This window comes from Canis aureus, chromosome 9 (genome assembly GCF_053574225.1).
Source record: "Canis aureus isolate CA01 chromosome 9, VMU_Caureus_v.1.0, whole genome shotgun sequence".
Lineage (NCBI taxonomy): Eukaryota > Metazoa > Chordata > Mammalia > Carnivora > Canidae > Canis > Canis aureus.
The window spans coordinates 20,929,739-20,949,039 of record NC_135619.1 but is presented as its reverse complement, the minus strand read 5'-3'; the positions used below and the strand labels follow the sequence as shown (position 1 = coordinate 20,949,039).

Sequence of the window (19,301 nt, the reverse complement as noted above, 5' to 3'; positions counted from 1 at the left end):
TCAGACCCAGCAGGCCTGTCAAGGAATTTGGGAGCAGAGCAGCAGTGTTAGCAAAATTTGCAATGGGCCACTTGTTCCTATTCCAGATCCCCCAGAGTGCTCCAACAGCTGGTATCTGCACACCAATTCAGCCATGTGACTCAACAGTGTCTGGGGGCAAATGGCTGAGTGCAGTGTGGTGGCTGGGCATGGTGCAGTGGGCATGATGGCAGCAGTTGTGCACCTAGTAGCTGGGCAAGACGCAAGCAGTTTTAACAAAATTTGCCCCCACCCTGCACCTAGGCTATGAATGTCTGTGTGGCTCCACCTCCCACAGGTGGCTCTGCATTTATGCTGGTAGTAGAAGAAGAAAATGGCACCTGCCAGATCCCTCATTTTCAAAGAACAAGTTCCAAAATCAGTATGAACAAATCTGTCTCCTGTTTGCCCTAGATGCTGCCATTTTATGTTGCCTCTCTGCACAGGCTGTTGTCTCTTTAAAGGCAGTGACCCAGCTTTCGCTCATGCTTCTTGCTTGTAAACATGCAACAGGGTGAGCTCAGGGTCCTCCAATTCTACTACCACCTCAAATTCTCTTTTAGTACAATATTTTGATATCTTGCTCATAGAATTAACAAGATTAAGGTTATGGAAGAGTTCAGTATCCCCTTGACCTTACAATTTGTCAAGCATTTGGGCATGGCACACAGGCCCTATGGTGATCACCCCCCATACTGTATGGAAGAAGGTTTCCGGTTTCTGTGATTTGTCCTGCATAACTGACAACCCCAACCTGCACATACACAGGCAGGCTAAAGAATGTTGTTTATGAAACTTGTGCTGCATGAGTGACCTTGGGAACCTGGTTGGTTGACACTGGCTGGCCTCCAGGTCAGAATTGGCCCTTCTGGTCTGGATGCTAAAAGCTATAAATTTTGCTTTGCATCCCCTCTGGCTCTAGGCTGGGCCGGCCCCCTAGAATGGAAACTGAGAAGGGAAGCAAGCACATGTATAGCCCAGGGTCCTTGAAGATGTAAAGACATGATAACATAGAAATGCAGTTCACTCCAAACTATACATAGGTAAACAAATATTTAACTTCAGACCCCATCATCTGACCTATAAATATAGCCCTTATGGGCATGGTCAGTTGGAAATCTTACCTGAGGTGATGATGCTCTGTCCAGGCCTCTTATTTGGGACTCCAGCCTAGCTGTCTGCACAAGACTTCCCCAGCTAATGAGGCTGGATGTTGTAGGTACCCAATTTGATGTAACTGTCTTATTCTCCTTAATTGCTTACAATTGCCTTCATTTATACACAGATATCCCTTTTCTTCTGTTTCTATTAGATTTTTATAATATCAGTAAAGTGTTTTTTTCCCTTAAAAACTGAGAGCAGTATGAAACTAAAGATTCATAGCTGCCATGAATCTTTTCTTTAAAACACTCCCTCCAAAGACTGTCTACTGTCTAATGTTCACACCTTTGTGGAATCCCCTCTTCTTCAGTGCAAAAGAGACCTGTGACTTGCTTCTAACAAATAGAACACAGCAAAAGTGATGGGATGTAACTTCCATTTTACATTACATCACAAAATACTACACCTTAGCAGACTGAAGTGAGAGATTCTCTTTGCTGTCTAGTAAAGCAAGCAGCCATGCTGAGGAAGCCATGTGTCAAGGAACTATGGGAGGCCAGCAGACAACAGCCAGTAAGAAGCCTGGGTCTTCAGTAATAGATCCTCAAGGGAATGAATACTTCAACTTGAACGAGTACAGAAGTAAATTCTTTCCTACTTGAATCTCCAGATGAGAATGCAGCCCAAAAAATAAATATAAAAAAATAAAAAATAAAAAAAGAGAATACAGCCCAACCAAGACCTTAATTATAGCCTGTGAGACCATGGACAGAGACCCAAACTACTAAGCCATCCCAAACTCCTGACCCATTGAAGTTATGAGATAATAAATGTGTATCATATTAAGCAAAGTCTGTGTAATTTATTATTCAGAATAGAAAACTAATGCACAGGATTAGAAATAAAGACAGAAAAAAAAGAAAGAAAAAAACAGGAAAGGAAGGAAGGGTCAAAGATATGAAACTGTGTCTTACTGGAGACTGAAAAGCAGGAAAAATGTAGGATCCACTATAAAAGAAGGAATAGCTGGCCCACATATTGAACATGAATAATTGAAGAGATGCTACTGCTAGAAAGTGAGAGGTTTAATGGTATAATACAGAAAGTGTCATGAATTTTGTTTCTATTTAATAGTGGGGAGTAAGGGCACCTCGTTGACTCAGTCAGAAGAGCATGAGACTCTTACTTTCGGGCTCATGAGTTCAAGCTCCATGTTGGATATAGTGATTACATAAATAAATAAACAAACTTAAAAAATAGTGGAGAGTAAATATATATTCAGTTTAGAACTCAACCAATAAACACTAGTAATGATGAAACCCTTCCTATGTGATAGTGCTGTGCTAAGCACTCTGTGTATCATCTCATTTCATCATCACAACAACTTATGAGGTAGGTAGTAGCATTATGGCTCCATTTCAGAGATAAGAAATATAAATGTCCAACCGTTTGTCCAAGACCATACAGCAAGTAACAGTACTCAAATTAAAGTCCAGCCTGCCTCATTCCCAGGTCTTAGCTACTAAGCATCACTACAGTGAGGAAAATGCAGATCAGGACAGAGAGTGCTGCATGGGAAAAGTGAGCAAGGACCACAAGGATAAAGATGAATGTAATAATGCAGAAGCAGAATCAAGGCAACAACCAGCCACTTCAGAAGTAAGAAGAAAGCAGGTATCAACATTTTGCAAGACAAAATGAATTAAACATTTTTCACAGTTTCAATGGGAAAAAAATTCATTCTAAAAAATATCTCTGCAAAAAAAGTTATATCCTCCAGCAGAAGATAGTGGCAAATTAGTGTGTAATACACAGAGGAAGATCAGAAGAGGATCAGCTAAATTTGGCCAATTAAGAAAATTTTAGGGGTACCTGGGTGGCTCAGTTAAGCAACTGATTTCAGTTCAGGTCATGAGCTCAGGGTTGTGAGATCGAGCCCCAAGTGGAGCCTGCATAAGATACTCTCTCTCCTTCTCCCTCTGCCCCATTTCCCCCATCCCTCACTAAAAAACAAGAAAAAAGAAAATAAATTTGTAGTCAGACTCAAACAAAAACTATTTCTTTGGCAAAGGGTTTTCACAAAAAAACTGAGCACTTCTATCAAATGCCATTGTTCCACTTTCTATTTTGTGGTATTAAACTGCATGAACTGAAATAGTTATCCTTCCAGATTGGGGAATTAGGCATTGTCAACAAATTCTTTTGTTGCTTATTAAAGTTTTGAACTAAAAATCTCATCATATTGTTATAGATAGACCACTGGATTGGTAAGATCCTTACAATCAACATTCTGGTGATGAGGGTGAATGAAAACCTTTACTCAAGTCTGTTTTAATAAGGTTCATTTCTGCCCAAGTGAGTATACTTTATAAGACATGATATGATCCAAGAAGGTGAGTCAGAGTCAGCTACTAGTAATTCACGGATAAACACAGTAAGTCTGGTGGCAGATGATTCAGAGCAAAGCTTAAGATCAATAACCAGAGAAAATGGATGACTATAGGGAGTAAGTAGGTGGGAAGCAGACTCAACTGTGAACCAGGAATGGAATCAGCCTGCTTGCCTTTGCTCCAGAGCTACTTGATCATAGGACAGCCGGCCAAGCTGGACATCCACGCACAGCAGCTCTGTCTCCTGTCCTTCCCTCAACAAATTAGAATTTCTAAGAATACCATTCTTAGCTATCTCACCAATATAGCTGGATATTTATCCCTTAAAATGTGGTACATGATATCCACGGAATGCCTACCCTGAAAACAAAGTAAGAGCTTCAAGCCTTCTTGGTACATCCTGTTTATACCCACATTTCTCTTTGACAAAAGACAAACATTGCTGAGGCATTTAAGTAGTTCCAGTGGCATGGGATCCATCATCAAAAGGATTCTTTCCAGACTGTCAAGCATTTATTGATTTCTGGGCCTATGTAGTATATGATAAAAGACTCCTCTTTCCACAGACAGTTTGCCTCATTGTGTTGGAACAGTTCTAAGCTATTTAATGCTAGAGGAGTAGCTGCATGTAACTGGTCAGGACTTCGGATTTACCCTCTGGATGTGAAATGGTTGGTCAGGAGAAAACTTGTCTCAGAAATGTGGTATCAGAGGTTGCATAATGCCACTAAGGTACCCTAACTACAGCCATGCCAGCTAAAACTATATCATATTCTAACAGAATCTATATGAGCTTTGTTCTTTCCTTGCTCCTGTCTAGGATCAATTACTGCTCATTTTGGCCTCCAACCTGGTTTTGCTACCAGGACTTTTGATGTGTTCTCATCCCACTATTTCATTTTTCATTTCTAACTCAGCTGTTCCCCTTGTAACTGGGGTTCCCCTTTGTAATCTGTTCCAAACTCAGCCCTGCCCATACTGCTTTAGTGAAACTTCTCACTTCAAAGGTCACTGATTATATCTTTATAATATAAAATATAATAAAAAGTTTTCTTAATATGCCTGTTTGCAGGCTGACACAAATGACATTTCCTCCTTCTCTATTTCCATTATACCATTGCTCCTCTCTGTTTTTTTTTTCTACTCCTACTTCTCCTGCTTATTTTTCTCCCCCATGTGTTCCTCTGATTATCAATTAAATGTCTCCCCAAGAGCTCCAAACTCAGTCCTCACCCCATGACCCTTGGGATCTGGCACCTATGCCTATGACATCAGCTTTACAGAATAATTCTGGTCTATATGTCTTGCTCAAAACATTGAAATGAGTTGCCTAATAGACATTTCTTCTTGGATAACCAATGAGAATCTCAACTTCCACATGCCAAAATGTGAAATATCTATTTCCCAAAATCAGATCTCACTTCTGTATCCTCACTGAATGGTCACATTAAGGACTCAAATATCCAAGCCAAGCATGAGCATTTGTTCTTTTCTGTCACTTACTTTGTCAATCAAGGTCCAAGTCCCATATGGTCTGCCTCACTTTCATCTTCTTTCCGAGATTTCAGCAGTAGCTTCTCATAGACTGCCTTGCCTCCAATCTTACCTTCTTCAAATCCATTTTCCATTCTTGTGCCAAAATAATCTTTCTAAAATACAAATTTTATCAAGTTAATTCCTTGCATAAAATCCTAAAATGGTTCCCTCTAGCTTTCAGAAAGTGGTTGAAAGTCCTTTGAACCCAAGACTCATAATTACTTACTCCTGCCCACTTTTTTCACTCCATCTCCTAGAATGCCCCAAATAGGATCGTCTTTTCAGGTCTACAGACTATTCGTAAGTGTCTTTAAATCTCTACCAAGAATGGACTCTCTCATCCCACAACACTCTTTTTTTATAGCTACTTCCAACTCATCTTCAAAACACTGCTCAAATATCACCATTTTCAGGAAATCATTTCTCATTTATCCCTCCATTTCCAGGTCAGATTTAGTTCCCTTTTGTGTACTCTATCCGAGCATTTATGGTTCCAATGTACTAGACTATGAAGTTCCTAAAAACCAGAACTTATTCATCGATCTGTTCCTAGCATTCAACATAACGTCTGGGATGGAACAGGCATTCAATAAACATATTTTCAAAAAGAAAGAGAAAGAGGGGAGAAGGGAGCCTAGGTAAGTTTGAAAACCTATTTTAGAAACTGGATAGTTTCCACTGATTAATGGAAGACAAATATAGCTGGATAGTTAGTGGCCTAACTGTGCCCCACCTAACTTAAGCAAATTTTGGTGCTGCTAGACATCAACTAATAAAATGAAACCTAACCTCTAGAAAATCAGTCTAGCACCATCTGATAAAAATAGCCTCCAGCACCCTTCAAGCACTTGATAAAAATGGTCCCAAGATAGCACAAATCCTGTTCTAGCCACATTACCTTATAAGAGATTATTAACAATAAGAAAATAAGCAACCAAAAGGGCCTAAGGAGGGGTTCTGGAATTCAAATAAAAGAAGCACTGTAAGGGAAATTCATGGGGTCATTTTATCCAAATTAATTCTAAAGTTAAATCTGTCTCATTATTTACTAACACTACAGATGGATATTCTAAATTTATTGTGGTAAGTATTGTCAATTATCTTTGCAGGAATATTTGTATGAGTATATACATTTTTGTGTCTGCATGTCTGTTTATTATTAGAGTAGTTCTGTTAATTATAGAGTCATTAAGGATCTATGATTAATAGATATTGAAAATTAAACAATGTCCCCTTTTGTAGTTTGTCCTAAAACTTCCTTGCCAAAGCTTTGCATATATAGATAATATCAGCCTTTTCATTTCATTCCCATTTTCTAACCGAATAGATTGCCCTGAATTCCTTGCCAGTAACTCAACACAACCAGAAAGGCACTTATCTTTCTCCTCTTCCTTAAATAGATTTCACCAACTGATTCCTCTGCTTCTATTATGTTCTTAACCTTTTTACAATACTCCAGCCTCCAAATACCAAAATTATCTTTAAACTCTCCCTTTGCAACACTACTAGTATATATACATATATATGGTTTTGTGTGTGTGTGTATATATATATATATGTGAATATATGTGAATATATATATATATTCAACCAAATACCCAGTACTATCAAATATAATTCTAAAATTCATCTTAAATTTGTCACATTCTTTGTTTCTATTGATGTCATCAGAGTTCAAGCCTGTTTCTAATCTATACAATGTTTTCTCATCTGTACTATTGTCTAATAGTATAATCTATGCCACTTTCTAATCTACACTACTGCAATAGTCTCCTAACTTCTAACCTTTTGTCCTTTTCCACTTCATTCGAAGTTACACATTGCCAAAACACTCTTCTCAAACCTGTGCTTACAAAGTGCAGTTCTAAATGTGTTACTCCATGACAACTGTAAGAATATCAAAAAAAGATAAAATGTCACAATTCAAAAAATTTTTGAGACTCACAACTGCTTACTTTGTAAAACCCAAGTGCCTTGTCATGGCATTCAAGTATTACAGGACCTGAAATTATTAAAAAGGAACTTAAATAGCACCTTAAAGAAAGCTCTCTAAGCCCTCTCCCCTTTCCTGTCTCACATTTTTATCATGTTTAACATGCCTTACACTCCAGTAAGATTAAAATTATTATTGTTCATTTGACATTTATGCCTCCATGACTATTCTCAAGTTGTTTCCTTTTCCTGGAGTCCCTTCCTCTGAAATCTGTGTCAGAATGTACTCATCTTTCTAAGTTCCACGTCAAACGTCCCATCTTTCATAAATGGTTCCCTGATCCTCGTAAATTAAAAATCATCTCTCCTTTACAGATGGTCAACAGACACGTGAAAAGATGCTCAACATCACTAATAATCAGGACAATGCAAATCTAAACTACAATGAGATATCACCTCACACCTGTCAGAATGGCTAAAATCAAAAACACTAGAAGCAACCAAAAGGAACCCTTGTGCACTGTTGGATGGAATGCAAACTGGTGTTACTACTGTGGAAAACAGTAATATTAACAATAGAATTACCATATGATCCAGTAATTCCACTGTTGGGTATCATCCCAAAGAAAACAAAAGCACTAATTCGAAAAGATACATGCACCGCTGTTTATTGCAGCATTATTTACAATAGACAAATTATGGAAGTAGCCCAAGTGTCCACTAATAGATGAATGGATAAAGAAGATGTGGTATACACACACACACACACACACACACACGCATGCATGCACACACACAATGGCATATTATTCAACCATATAAAAGAATGAAATCTTGGGACTCAGTGGTTGAGCATCTGCCTTTGACTCAGGTCATGGTTTCAGGGTCCTGGGATCGAGTCCCGCATCACACTCCCTGAAGAAAACCTGCTTCTCCCTCTGCCTATCTCTCTGCCTCTCTCTGTGTGTCTCTCATGAATAAATAAATAAAATCTTTAAAAAAATAAGATTGGCAAGAATGAAATCTTGCTATTTGCAACACTATGGATGGACCTAGAAGGGTCTAATGCTAAGTGAAATAAGTGAGTTACAGAAAGACAAATACCATATGATTTCACTCATATGTGGAATATAAGAAACAAAACAAATGAACAAAGGAAAAAAGAGACAAACTGAAAAAGACTTAATTATAGAAAGTAGAGGGAAGGTGGGGATGGGTGAAAAAAGTGAAGGGGATTAAGAGTACACATATCATAATGAGCACTAAGTAATGTATAGAATTGTTTTTGTTTGGGGTTTTTTTTTTGGTCTTTTATTTTTATTTTTATTTTTATTTTTTTGTATTTTTTTTATTGGAGTTCGATTTGCCAACATATAGTGTAACACCTAGTGTTTTGGGGGTTTTTTAAGTGTTTTCTAGGGTTTTAATTTTTATTTGAATTCAATTTGCCAGCATATAGTACATCATTAGTTTCAGATGTAAGTTTTTATTAATTTATTAGTTGCATATAACATCCAGTGCTCATCATATCACGTTCCCTCCTTAATGCTCTTCATCCAGTTACCCCATCCCCCCACCTGCCTCCCCTCCAGCAATCCTCCGTTTGCTTCCCAGAGTTAGGAGTCCTCGTGGTTTGTCTCCCCTTCTGATTTTTTCCCATTCAGTTTCCCCTCCTTCCTTTATGGTCCCTTGCACTATTTCTTATATTCCACATATGAGTGAACTGTTGAATCACTACATTATACGCCTGAAACTAATATAACACTGTATGTTAACTATACTGAAATTTTAAAAAATCTCCTCTCCTCTAAACTTTTACAACTCTATTTGAATATTTTCTTAAGGCACTAGAACATTCTGTCCTTTATTATAAATATCATGAATGTCTCCCATCACTGTCATTTGACTATGAAGGGTAGGGACTTCAGTTTATTTATTTGTATCCCCTATAAATACTTTTTCTGACCTTTAAGAAGAAGAAATCACTATCTATATGCTGCTTTCTGTTTTAAAAAAAAAAGTGTTGATAGAAGGTAAATTACAACATTGCAAATGAGATTTCACCTTTTAATTACCAACCACTAGCACTTTTGGGGGAAAGAACTGTTTTCAACACTAGATCTACATCAAGTAGGAAACAATGTCAGACTATTAAGCAATTTTATTCAATAAAAATTCATAAAACATCTACTATGTGCAAGAGGCATTATGCCAGTAGCTTTGAAAATACAAAGATACAACCCTATTCATTAATAATAACAGACTAATGAAATAACACAAAATTTTACATAACTATAACACTGGTATAAGTGCCATATGAGGAAAAAACTGCTGTGGAGATTTAACTACACGCACAACTAAGGGAGGAATTTCTACAGCAGAGTCAGAAGCATATGGAGTTAGAAGTCATTCAGTATGGTTTGTATCCTATGGTTTGGATCTTATATGTGGGGCAGCTGTTGGCAAAATATTTAACTGCTTTAGGTCTCATATTTCTCATCTGTAAAATGGGAATAATACCTACATTTAGCTAACATTCCTAAAACAGAGTAAGTGCTCAAAAAATGACATCTTCCCTCCTCCATTCCTACAGGTCTAAAAAGAGCTCATGACCTTCTTAACCTCACAGGTCTGGGTTGACTAGTGCAAAGAATCAAATTTGAAATGTTCTACATCCTCTCCCCACTGTTCAAAATGACATCGCTAGGAGAAGGTAAAATGAAATCAGCAGTAATTAAAGCCAGAGTTCTGAGGCTATAGTATAGCAAGGGTTGAATTACTGAAAAGACTGCAAATCTCTTTTTGTAGATGATGATTTCAACTTGGGGTAGTAAAATCAAGTGCCATTAATCTAGCATATCAGAGTCAGTTCTATTCAGTTTCTCATGATGATTAATAATTGAGGCCATATCTCACAGTTACAAATATGCTTCAACCCTGAAATGTTCCCAATAAATTTACCATCTTTCTCAAATGGATGTTTTACTGTCAGAACATAGTTTCTTATCCTGTTATATTGGCATTGAGCAAGACAGGCTTAAGCTTTTACTGGTAAAAGCACCAAGATAGTTGTTTTATAAGGCTTTAGCATGCCATCATTTCAAAAGTCCATTTTTATTTTTTAAAGATTTTATTTATTTATTCATGAGAGACACAGAGAGGCAGAGACATGGGCAGAGGGAGAAGCAGGCTCCCTGTGGGGAGCCCGATGTGAGACTTGATCACAGGATCCCGGGATCACGACCTGAGACAGACAGACACTCAACCACTGAGTCACTCAGGTGCCCCACGAAAGTCCATTTTTAATAAGAAGTATAAGCCTTCCTGCTCCCAGCTTCCCAGCTCCTCTGGACCCCTTTACTGATACAAACTTTTCCAAGTGGAGGAGAACCAGGCATTCCCTAAACTGCTAACCTTATAAACCCAAGTTGATATCAAACTCAATTACAAATATAACTACCTTTTCAAGTCTGTTGCTTTTATCAATATCCTGGCCTTAAGGTCTACAGCAAACCTAACCCAGGCTGGATTCTGAGTGAGCATCAAAGAGTCATTTGAAATCCACTGTTCCTCCAGCGGAGGAAAAAAAAAAAAAAAAAAAAACAAGGAAACCTGGATTCTATATCTTAATTTGCTCTCAACTGCCTGATTACCCACCATCAAAGTACCAACTCAATTTGATTCAACACTCATTTATCAAACTCCTATATATCCCAGGACTCTGCTAAGTATTAAGTATAAAAAAACAAATACGATCAGGTATGATTTTAAGTTGTTTTAAAACTGAATGTTTGTAAAACAGAAGTAGACAAGTTATGTTACAGATTTTCTTCTTAAAGTAAAATAAAATAAGACTGTATATCGAGATGAAGAGTAGCTTCAGAGAGGTCATCAAGGAAAAACCCCTGAGAAAAAAAAGCATGTGCTCTCTGCCCATGTTGTCCAGACAAATGAGCCAGGTCACCCACTTGAGCTCATCACCATCTTTTATTATCTAGGCAGCGCACTTCTATGCCCTGTTCCAAACATAATACAACAATGTGGTCCCTGCCCTCGAGGCTAACAATTCAGACTCAAGAGATAGCTTGTTCTGACAATTCCTAAATAAGCTTCAAATGTACAAGAGAGAAGCCAAATCAAAGGAAACAGCATCAGACATGTAGTAAATATATTATGACTAACTGACCTAACTCATGATGTATAGAAATCATTTTTCTTCCAAAGATAACAATGTACTTGTAGTCACCACTGTACCAAAACAAGTTGTTTGATAAATCAATGTATTCCAAATGGTCATATGGTTCAAACATAATATGATTTTAAATAATTTAAAAATATTTCTAGTCTCTAAGAGAATCTACATACTTTTAGATGAGACTTGCACACCATCTTTTTTTTAAGATTTATTTATTTACTTATGATAGACATAGAGAGAGAGAGAGAGGCAGAGACACAGGAGGAGGGAGAAACAGGCTACATGCCTGGAGCCTGATGTGGGACTCAGTCCCAGGACTCCAGGATCTTGCCTGGGCCAAAGGCAGGCACTAAACTGCTGAGCCACCCAGGGATCCCCACACACCATCTTTAAAACACTTTCATAGTAGGAATGTTTTAATCTTATAATTTCACAATACTCAATGAGATGATCAGCATCACTCCAAAGTTTTGCAGCAAAACAGGAGAGAGCCATTGCTTGAGGACTTTAGTAAAAGGCAGATTATAGTGCAGATTATACTCAGTGCTTATTACATGATACATTGAATTAAGTAAGAAACTTAAACCACGGAGAGAATTCTAGGTCTGACTTCTAGTTTCCTAGACTTCAAATGTAGAACTTATAATCCTTGCCAGTGTCAATTCATCTTCCAACTTGAAGTTAGATTACAAGAAAAGCATTAATCCAAAATATAGAATTGTACTGGGGTTATTACATCTTCATTACAAGCTGGTCAAAGGTGCTTGCTGATCTACAAGCCCCACTCACAACTATGCCCTGGGCAAAAAATCTCTGGCTCTGAAAGCCTCCCATGGAAGTCATCTTTTCCATCCTACTTTCTTCTAGCAATTTTAAATAACAAAGCCAAACCTATCTAGAAGATTGGCAGTGTAAGTGCCAAGAGTGTGGACTCTGAACCCAGAAGATGGGGAGGTGGGCACCCCAACTCTACAACTTCCTAGCTGTGAGACCTGGGACAACAACAGATGGAACGAGCTAGAGGACTCTCTGTGCCTTAGTTTTCTCATTCCCCCAAATAAGAATAATAGCATACACCTAGATTGTCATAAAACATATACATTATTATATATAAATCACTTAAATCAGTGTTTAGCACATTGTAAATGCTCAGAAAATGTGTTGGAAACATGAATGTTGTGGTAGGGAGTGATTTGGAGAAATAGTTGCATATGTCAGCTGCCTCTATCTCACAAACACACATTACTTGATAATGACTTCACCTCCAATTTAAGACTGCTACAAAAATATTAAGAGCATGGATTATTGTTCAGGAAGCTATTTGTACTAGTAAAAATGTATTATAGATAACAAAGTACACATAGCTGAATACATGCTCATTTCATTTCTGAATTCTATCTAAGAGTTTAGCAGAGAGTATTTTAGCTAAAATAGTGAAGCAGTTAGGAGGCAGAGAAAGTAACAAAAATAAATCATATGTAATTCTATGAAGTATTGGGGCCCAGAGAACAAAGAAAGTGGGATGTCACAGGACTGATAAGGAACCTACCTACTCTGACTGTAAAGTCTGATAGTTGAGAGTCATATTCTCAACTTAAGACTATTGATTTCCATGTCATAAATATACCTTTTTATACAAATAAAAACTGTAAAGATGTCATGCCAAGAGGTACCAAGTGTAAAGTTCACGTTCTACCATGGTTTTCACGAGAGGAACCTCCATAATCCACTTACTTCACACCCCAACCAGGTTAACTCTGAAATCCCATCATATTCTCCATCGTTTGAATGTCTAGTTCTAAAGATGAAAAGTGAGTGTAGCAGAAAACTGGTAATTCAACTCCACTAGCCTGTTGGTAAAGGAGTAGGGACAGTCAGGGAGTTACCACTAAGGGAGAGTTGATAAGGCTTTGGAAAGAAGAAGAGAAGAGGAGGGGGAGGGAAGGGGAGGAAAGAGGAGGAAAGAGAAAGACACACAAAGACAAAGGTAAAGAATAAGGCTTTGAAATTCAAATTTAATACAAATTTTAAAACAACTGTTAAAAATGTCAGGTAAAGTATTACTGTGCCAATCGGTAAATACAATACTTCAGTATTATTTCTAAGTGTAGATACTACAAATCCTACTCTTTTATGTTTCCAAAAGCAATTCAAAGCCTGTACTCAACAGGCTATTGAGAAACATTTGGCTATTAGTGATTTTGGTGAAATATATATATATATATATATATATATATATATATATAAATAATTTATGTACACCTTACACACATTATATTGGTGTTGACTACTTCAAATGCATCAACTCTAATCTTCACAACAACCCTAAGAAATGTAAGTAGCATTATTCTCTCTTTATAAAGAAAATGTATTTATGAGAGGCTAATTTCTGGACCAAGGTAACACAGATTAAAAGTGGCAAGTCCAAATTTCAAACCAAAGTTGATACTAAAGGTGCAATGTATTCAAAACATACTATCCTGGGACAGGCCACAGAAATAATGCATCCCTAAATACCTGAGTTCCTACCCGTGAATAAAGTGCCCTATCTCTAAATAGTTCTTCAGGACACTTGCTGAGTTAAATAATACATGAAACAGGCACCAAAAACCATATTCCAATTCATCCATGATGAAATTTATTCCATAAATTCTGAATAGCGGCGCCTGGTGGCTCAGTCGGTTAAGCATCTGCCTGCCTTCTACTCAGGTCTTGATCTCAGGGTCCTAGAATCAAACCCCATTGAGGCTCCCTGCTTGGCAGGGAATCTGCCTCTTCCTCTGCCTCTGCCCCTGCCCCTCCTCTGCTTGTGCTCACTGTCTCTAATAAATAAATGCAATCTTAAAAAATATTCTGAATATATGCCTTATGATTAATTTGACTATTGTACCAGTTTGAAGTGCTGACACATTAGAACAAAGAACAGTGTCCCAAGGGCACATCTCCTTCCTTTCAAGGCTTTACGTCACCACTATCATTAATCATATTTTCAATAAATAAACAAGATAAATTCCAAAATATAAATTGTCCTTTTTCATTTATTCTAACAGCTCTTATCTAATCATATACATGTTCACAGGCTTATCCTCAAATTTTTAGATTGTCATTAAATTCCTTGAATTGTTAATCAGTTATCACAGATTCTATATGTGAATTACATTTTCATTACTGTTCTGGGATTATAAAAATCTTAATTTCCCAAAACATGTTCAATATATACTTTCATTTTAGTTCTAGAAAATAAAATATGATGCATTTTTATAAAAACATGCAACATAGGGGCAGCCCGGGGGGCTCAACGGTTTAGCACCGCCTTCGGCCCAGGGCATGATCCTGAGGACCTGGGATCGAGTCCCACGTCGGGCTCCCTGCGTGGAGCCTACTTCTCCCTCTGCCTCGCTCTCTCTGTCTCTCTCATAAATAAATAGATAAAATCTTAAAAAAAAAACATGCAATATATATACAAACCATAAATGCTACCAAAATTACTTCCTGATAAGATTTTTATAAGAGAAATAAAAAGCAATATTCTCTGAGTATCTTATTTCAGTGCTTCCTATTAAATCATAGAATTTTATCAATGGAAAGCACATTAGGAATAGTTTATCCAAGTTCTTTATTTCATAGACCAAGAAAAAATGCTCAAGAATATAATGGTAAAGATTCAGCTTTCTGAGTAACAGAAGACAGCAATATTAGATTTTGTGGGTAAAAAAAATCTTCAGAGATTTTAATTGTACTATCACTATTTCTTGCTGCATTTCTGCTTGAGTACATGACATGATTGGTCATTTGAAGTAAAATCAAGACAAATTTATCTTCAAGGTGAATAATACCTCAACCTGAATCAGAGATTATTATAGAAGCTATTATTTTATCAACTTATAATATTTAATTAATGAACCTAGGCATATAAAATGTAATTAAGTATATTCTTTATAAGCTATACATGCAAGATGTACAGTCATAACCTTAATAAATATAAAATTCAAAACAGAAGTTTAGCATATGTGAACTTGTTTAACCTATTAGAGCTCTCAAATAAAATGAAAAATGTCATTAACTATGAACAAACCCCCCCAAAAAATGAGGTTAAGGTAATGGAATAGCAACAGTGACATCTGCTGTCTGTTTTTATAGTTGCCTTTACACTTCAAATCTATTTTCTTCTATATTTGTCAGTCACATCTGTAACGAAAGAAATGCTTTGATGACAAAGCACATTGTCTACTCTAGTGATTTGCTTCCAGAGAATCTGAAGCAAACTACTTTGAATATATGATCTGTGTCACAGATCTTTTAATACACATAATCTGATGAGAGATATCACAGAAATTTAGAATGTATAATAATGGTATTCATGAGTTATTGACAGGTTAATAGTCATATTGCTACTGTTCTTTATGTTCCACTAGTAATATTTTTAAAAATAATAAAATAAAATGGTTTTACCTTTAATTTCTATGATACAAAGCACAATGCAGTTACCATGAAATTACAGCATTTAGATTCCTTCATGAGAGAACAGAAATGCAAAATTTAGACCTAGCAATCCTTAGGTTGCTTCCACCACCACTAGTAGCAGTCCTACAAGTGGGAGAGGTAGGCAGCAGGGTATGCATCCCTCCTGGATATGCAATTTCTCAGGCCCCACCTCAGGACTGCTGAAATACCACAATCACACTCACTTGCTTGATTAATGAATTTTTCATAAGTTCTTACCTGTTCTACAATATTCATTTTCACTCTAGAAGATTAAGATATTGAGCCATTAATGACAAGTAGCTCCCTGGAGGGAGGAAGTTAATCAGATAGATGTTCTTTTTGACAGCCAACTGGTGAGCGTTTTAGTTGAAGAAGAGAGGAAAATGGCTTTGTCTATGGAATGCTGGCCCAAGAAGGCAGGCAGGCTGTGGAGAAAACTGAGTAGTAAGAGTTTAAGAATATTTAGTGCTTGATCAAGGTCAGGAGGAAAGAACACACAGAAAGAAGATAACACTATAGACAGACCTTTACAATTTTGTTCAGTTCACAGAATGCCCATAAGACAATCTTTACATGGATATGAAGTAGTGAAAGTATTATTATGAAATAAATAAGAAGGAAAGAACTAAGAAGATTCCTTAGCTCTTAAACGAGTGATGCAAGACCAGAAAATCACAGGCAAAAAATAAGTGTCCCAAGTATATTTGTCTTATTTGGGTAGAGGACAGCTGAATTTTCCTATTTGTTATAAGAAGGAAAAGGTACTCCTCAGTCTAAGGTGTGACAAATGACATCCTTCTATTGACAGCACTCACCACAAAACAGAATCTGTGGAAGCTGATCTCAAAGTTTTGCATAAGTGAAAACAAAGGTTATTGGTTAGATAAAAGAAAATCCATTCTTAAGATGACAGTATAAAAAATCCTCTAATGGCAAGAAGCCGTTTTCATTCTAAGGAAAAGTGAAATTCAAGAGCTCATATGGGAAAAAGAGATCATTTGCTCTGTTTATTCTTGCCTGAACAGACACATTCTAAATTGGCCATCAGTGAAGAATAGGATAAACATTCAGGAGCAAATGTGCCTACGCTTTTAGTCCTGACATTTGAAGAAAATTTATAAAGAAATTTTATATAAAAATAAATATTTTCAGACACGCAATAAAGGCAGTGTATTTTAGGGATCAAAGGTCATGATGAATATCCCAAGCCATTGAAGTAATTTTTCAATGAAATCATAATTTGATCATTTAACCTCTAGAAACAGCATCAAGCAATGATCAAAATGGTCACTGGAGTGTACACTGAATATACAAAGATAGGTAAGTCATGGACTCCGCACCACAGAAGTTTCAATACACAAATAGCACATAAACATAAGCGAAAGAAAAAATTATTCTTGCCTGAGATTTTCCAGGCCTGCATCATTAGTTTAAGAGTTAAAAAAAAAAAAAAAAACTCTGGGGTGTCTGGGTTGCTCAGTGGTTAAGCATCTGCCTTTGGCTCAGGGTATGATCCCATGGTCCCGGGATCGAGTCCCACATCAGGCTCCCTGCATGCAGCCTATTTCTGTCTCTGCCTCTGTCTCTGCCCCTGTGTGTGTGTGTGTGTGTGTGTGTCTTTCATAAATAAATAAATAACATCTTTTTAAAAAATAAGAGTTAAAAAAACTTCTTGGTTCTTTGCCTTTCATTGTTTCATTCTTTGTCACAATTACTCATTACAAATGTAAAAAAATTGTTTTATGGGAATTTTGGGTACCAGGTAAACATCAAAGTCAGTTTTCTTTGGAGATATTAGGAAGGCTCTATTCTGTAAGAAAATGGGCTGCATCTTTGAAAATGAGAAGGCATTCAAAATGTGGACAACAGGGAGACTGGCATCTTATGAAGAAAAAGAGGTGAGAGGAAGAGCCCTAAAACAAGATGGCATGTTAGAGAAATCCAGTTCAATATGGCTGAGAATGGCCGTGAAGAAGAAAGGGATGAGAGATGGAGCTGATGGAGAAGTAGGAGTCAGATACTGGAAGAGTGAGTATGACATGGTTCAATTAAGGTCAACATCAACTTTATACCTGTTTCCTTTTGTTTTGTTTTGTTTTTCAGATAGAGACAGGAGAAACCTTCTCAACCATGCTTCTCACAAGTAAAGTAGTAGATTTCCCCCACATGATTTGGGAAAAAGAGGACAAGAATAAGCAATTTAAAAAACGAATCTTGATAAATCATTCCAAATAATTTAACAGTAAAATACATGAGAACATGAAAATGAGGATAGTATCCTCATAAATAGTAAAGGTTTTATCAGTTTAAATACCTTCTTTGTATATTTACTGTGTCAGAAGTATACATCAGCAAGCTATAGCCTCAAGAACAATTAGGAAAATAAACCATTCAGTTGTCTTCAGTAAACATTCTTTCTAGACACACAGCTGGAAACGTCCTTTCATTCAGCACTTGCTCATTGGTGAAATAGTCTTAGTCCTTTCCCAAGAGCGTGTGTGCCAAGATTTAATGGATCTGGACAGACATCTGCTTAGGGCTATGAAAGCCACCTGAACTGTGCAGAAAGCTTTTTGGTTCCAAGAGGAAAACCTTATAGGTTTTATTTTCTCACAACTGCATCTGCGATAGCAAGTGCCTCCTAAAACAAGAATTTAAGGGATCTTTACAAGAAAAGCTCATACCCAGAGTCTTGACAAAGAGTAACAAAGAAAGTAAGATATTGTTTCAAGACAGTGATGGCTATGATTGAACTATCTCTTAAGTACCATGTGTCCTACAAGCTCTATAATACTACCTGGAATATCAAAACTTTGAAGAATAAAGGAAGAGCATAGTAAATATTAAAGAGATGGCAGTGAGGAAACCTGGACTCATAGCTAGGTCCTTTGGTATCTCTTAGTATCTTTCACTTAAACAAGTATACATATATTATACATAAAATAATCAAAAGGAGAGAACAAAAGGAAAATATATCAGAAAAAAAACTTAAGTGTACATGAGGCCCTCGTTGCACTCTTGCCTAGACATACAAATATTTCCATTAGGACACAAACTCTCTCCTACACAATAATGCACAAGACTTCATCCAGGAAGCTTCTCAACTTCATTTGCTATTCCTATTTCATTCTTCCATAAACAAAGTCATTTCTAACAAGCTCCCAGGTGATGTCAGTGCTGCTGGTCCAGGGACCATACTTGGAGTATCAAGGCTTTCAAGCATAATGAGCATAACTCGCTTGCCTTAGGAAAATTTTCTTAATTCCTACACAGAAGAGACCCACCCAGGAGACTCATTAGCTTCTAACCCATGACTCTTCTATGGAGCATTCATGTTGTTTCTCTGGCTTTCTTTGTTAAACATGCATCTTCCATCTTAACTTCCTCATAAAATGCTATGCAATTCTGAGCAGAGCAGGTAAATCTACACTCAATTATAACAGGTAGTGTTTATTTAATGGCATAAATAAGGAATCTACATCAGACAGCTATAGGTCCAAATCCCACTATTGTCCATCCTAGATGAATGACCATAGGAAAGTATTTAAACCAGCCAAACTTCAATTCCTTCATCTGTAGAATACAGATGACAACAACAAATACTTCAAAAGTTCATTCTAAGGATTACATGATGTAATCCATGT

General features: G+C 36.9%; 1 long non-coding RNA gene across 3 annotated transcripts in view; it reads right to left on the bottom strand.

The window, feature by feature from the left end:
• LOC144320502 (uncharacterized) overlaps nucleotides 1-19,301 on the bottom strand; it is a 100,248-nt gene that overhangs the window by 50,040 nt on the left and 30,907 nt on the right. For 2 of the 3 annotated variants that reach the window (XR_013386119.1, XR_013386118.1), the window contains exon 2: nucleotides 5,013-5,158. This is a non-coding gene — a long non-coding RNA (uncharacterized LOC144320502). Of the gene's footprint in view, nucleotides 1-5,012; nucleotides 5,159-15,894; nucleotides 16,095-19,301 lie in introns of all 3 variants that reach the window. The other variant, XR_013386117.1, reaches the window with a different exon arrangement.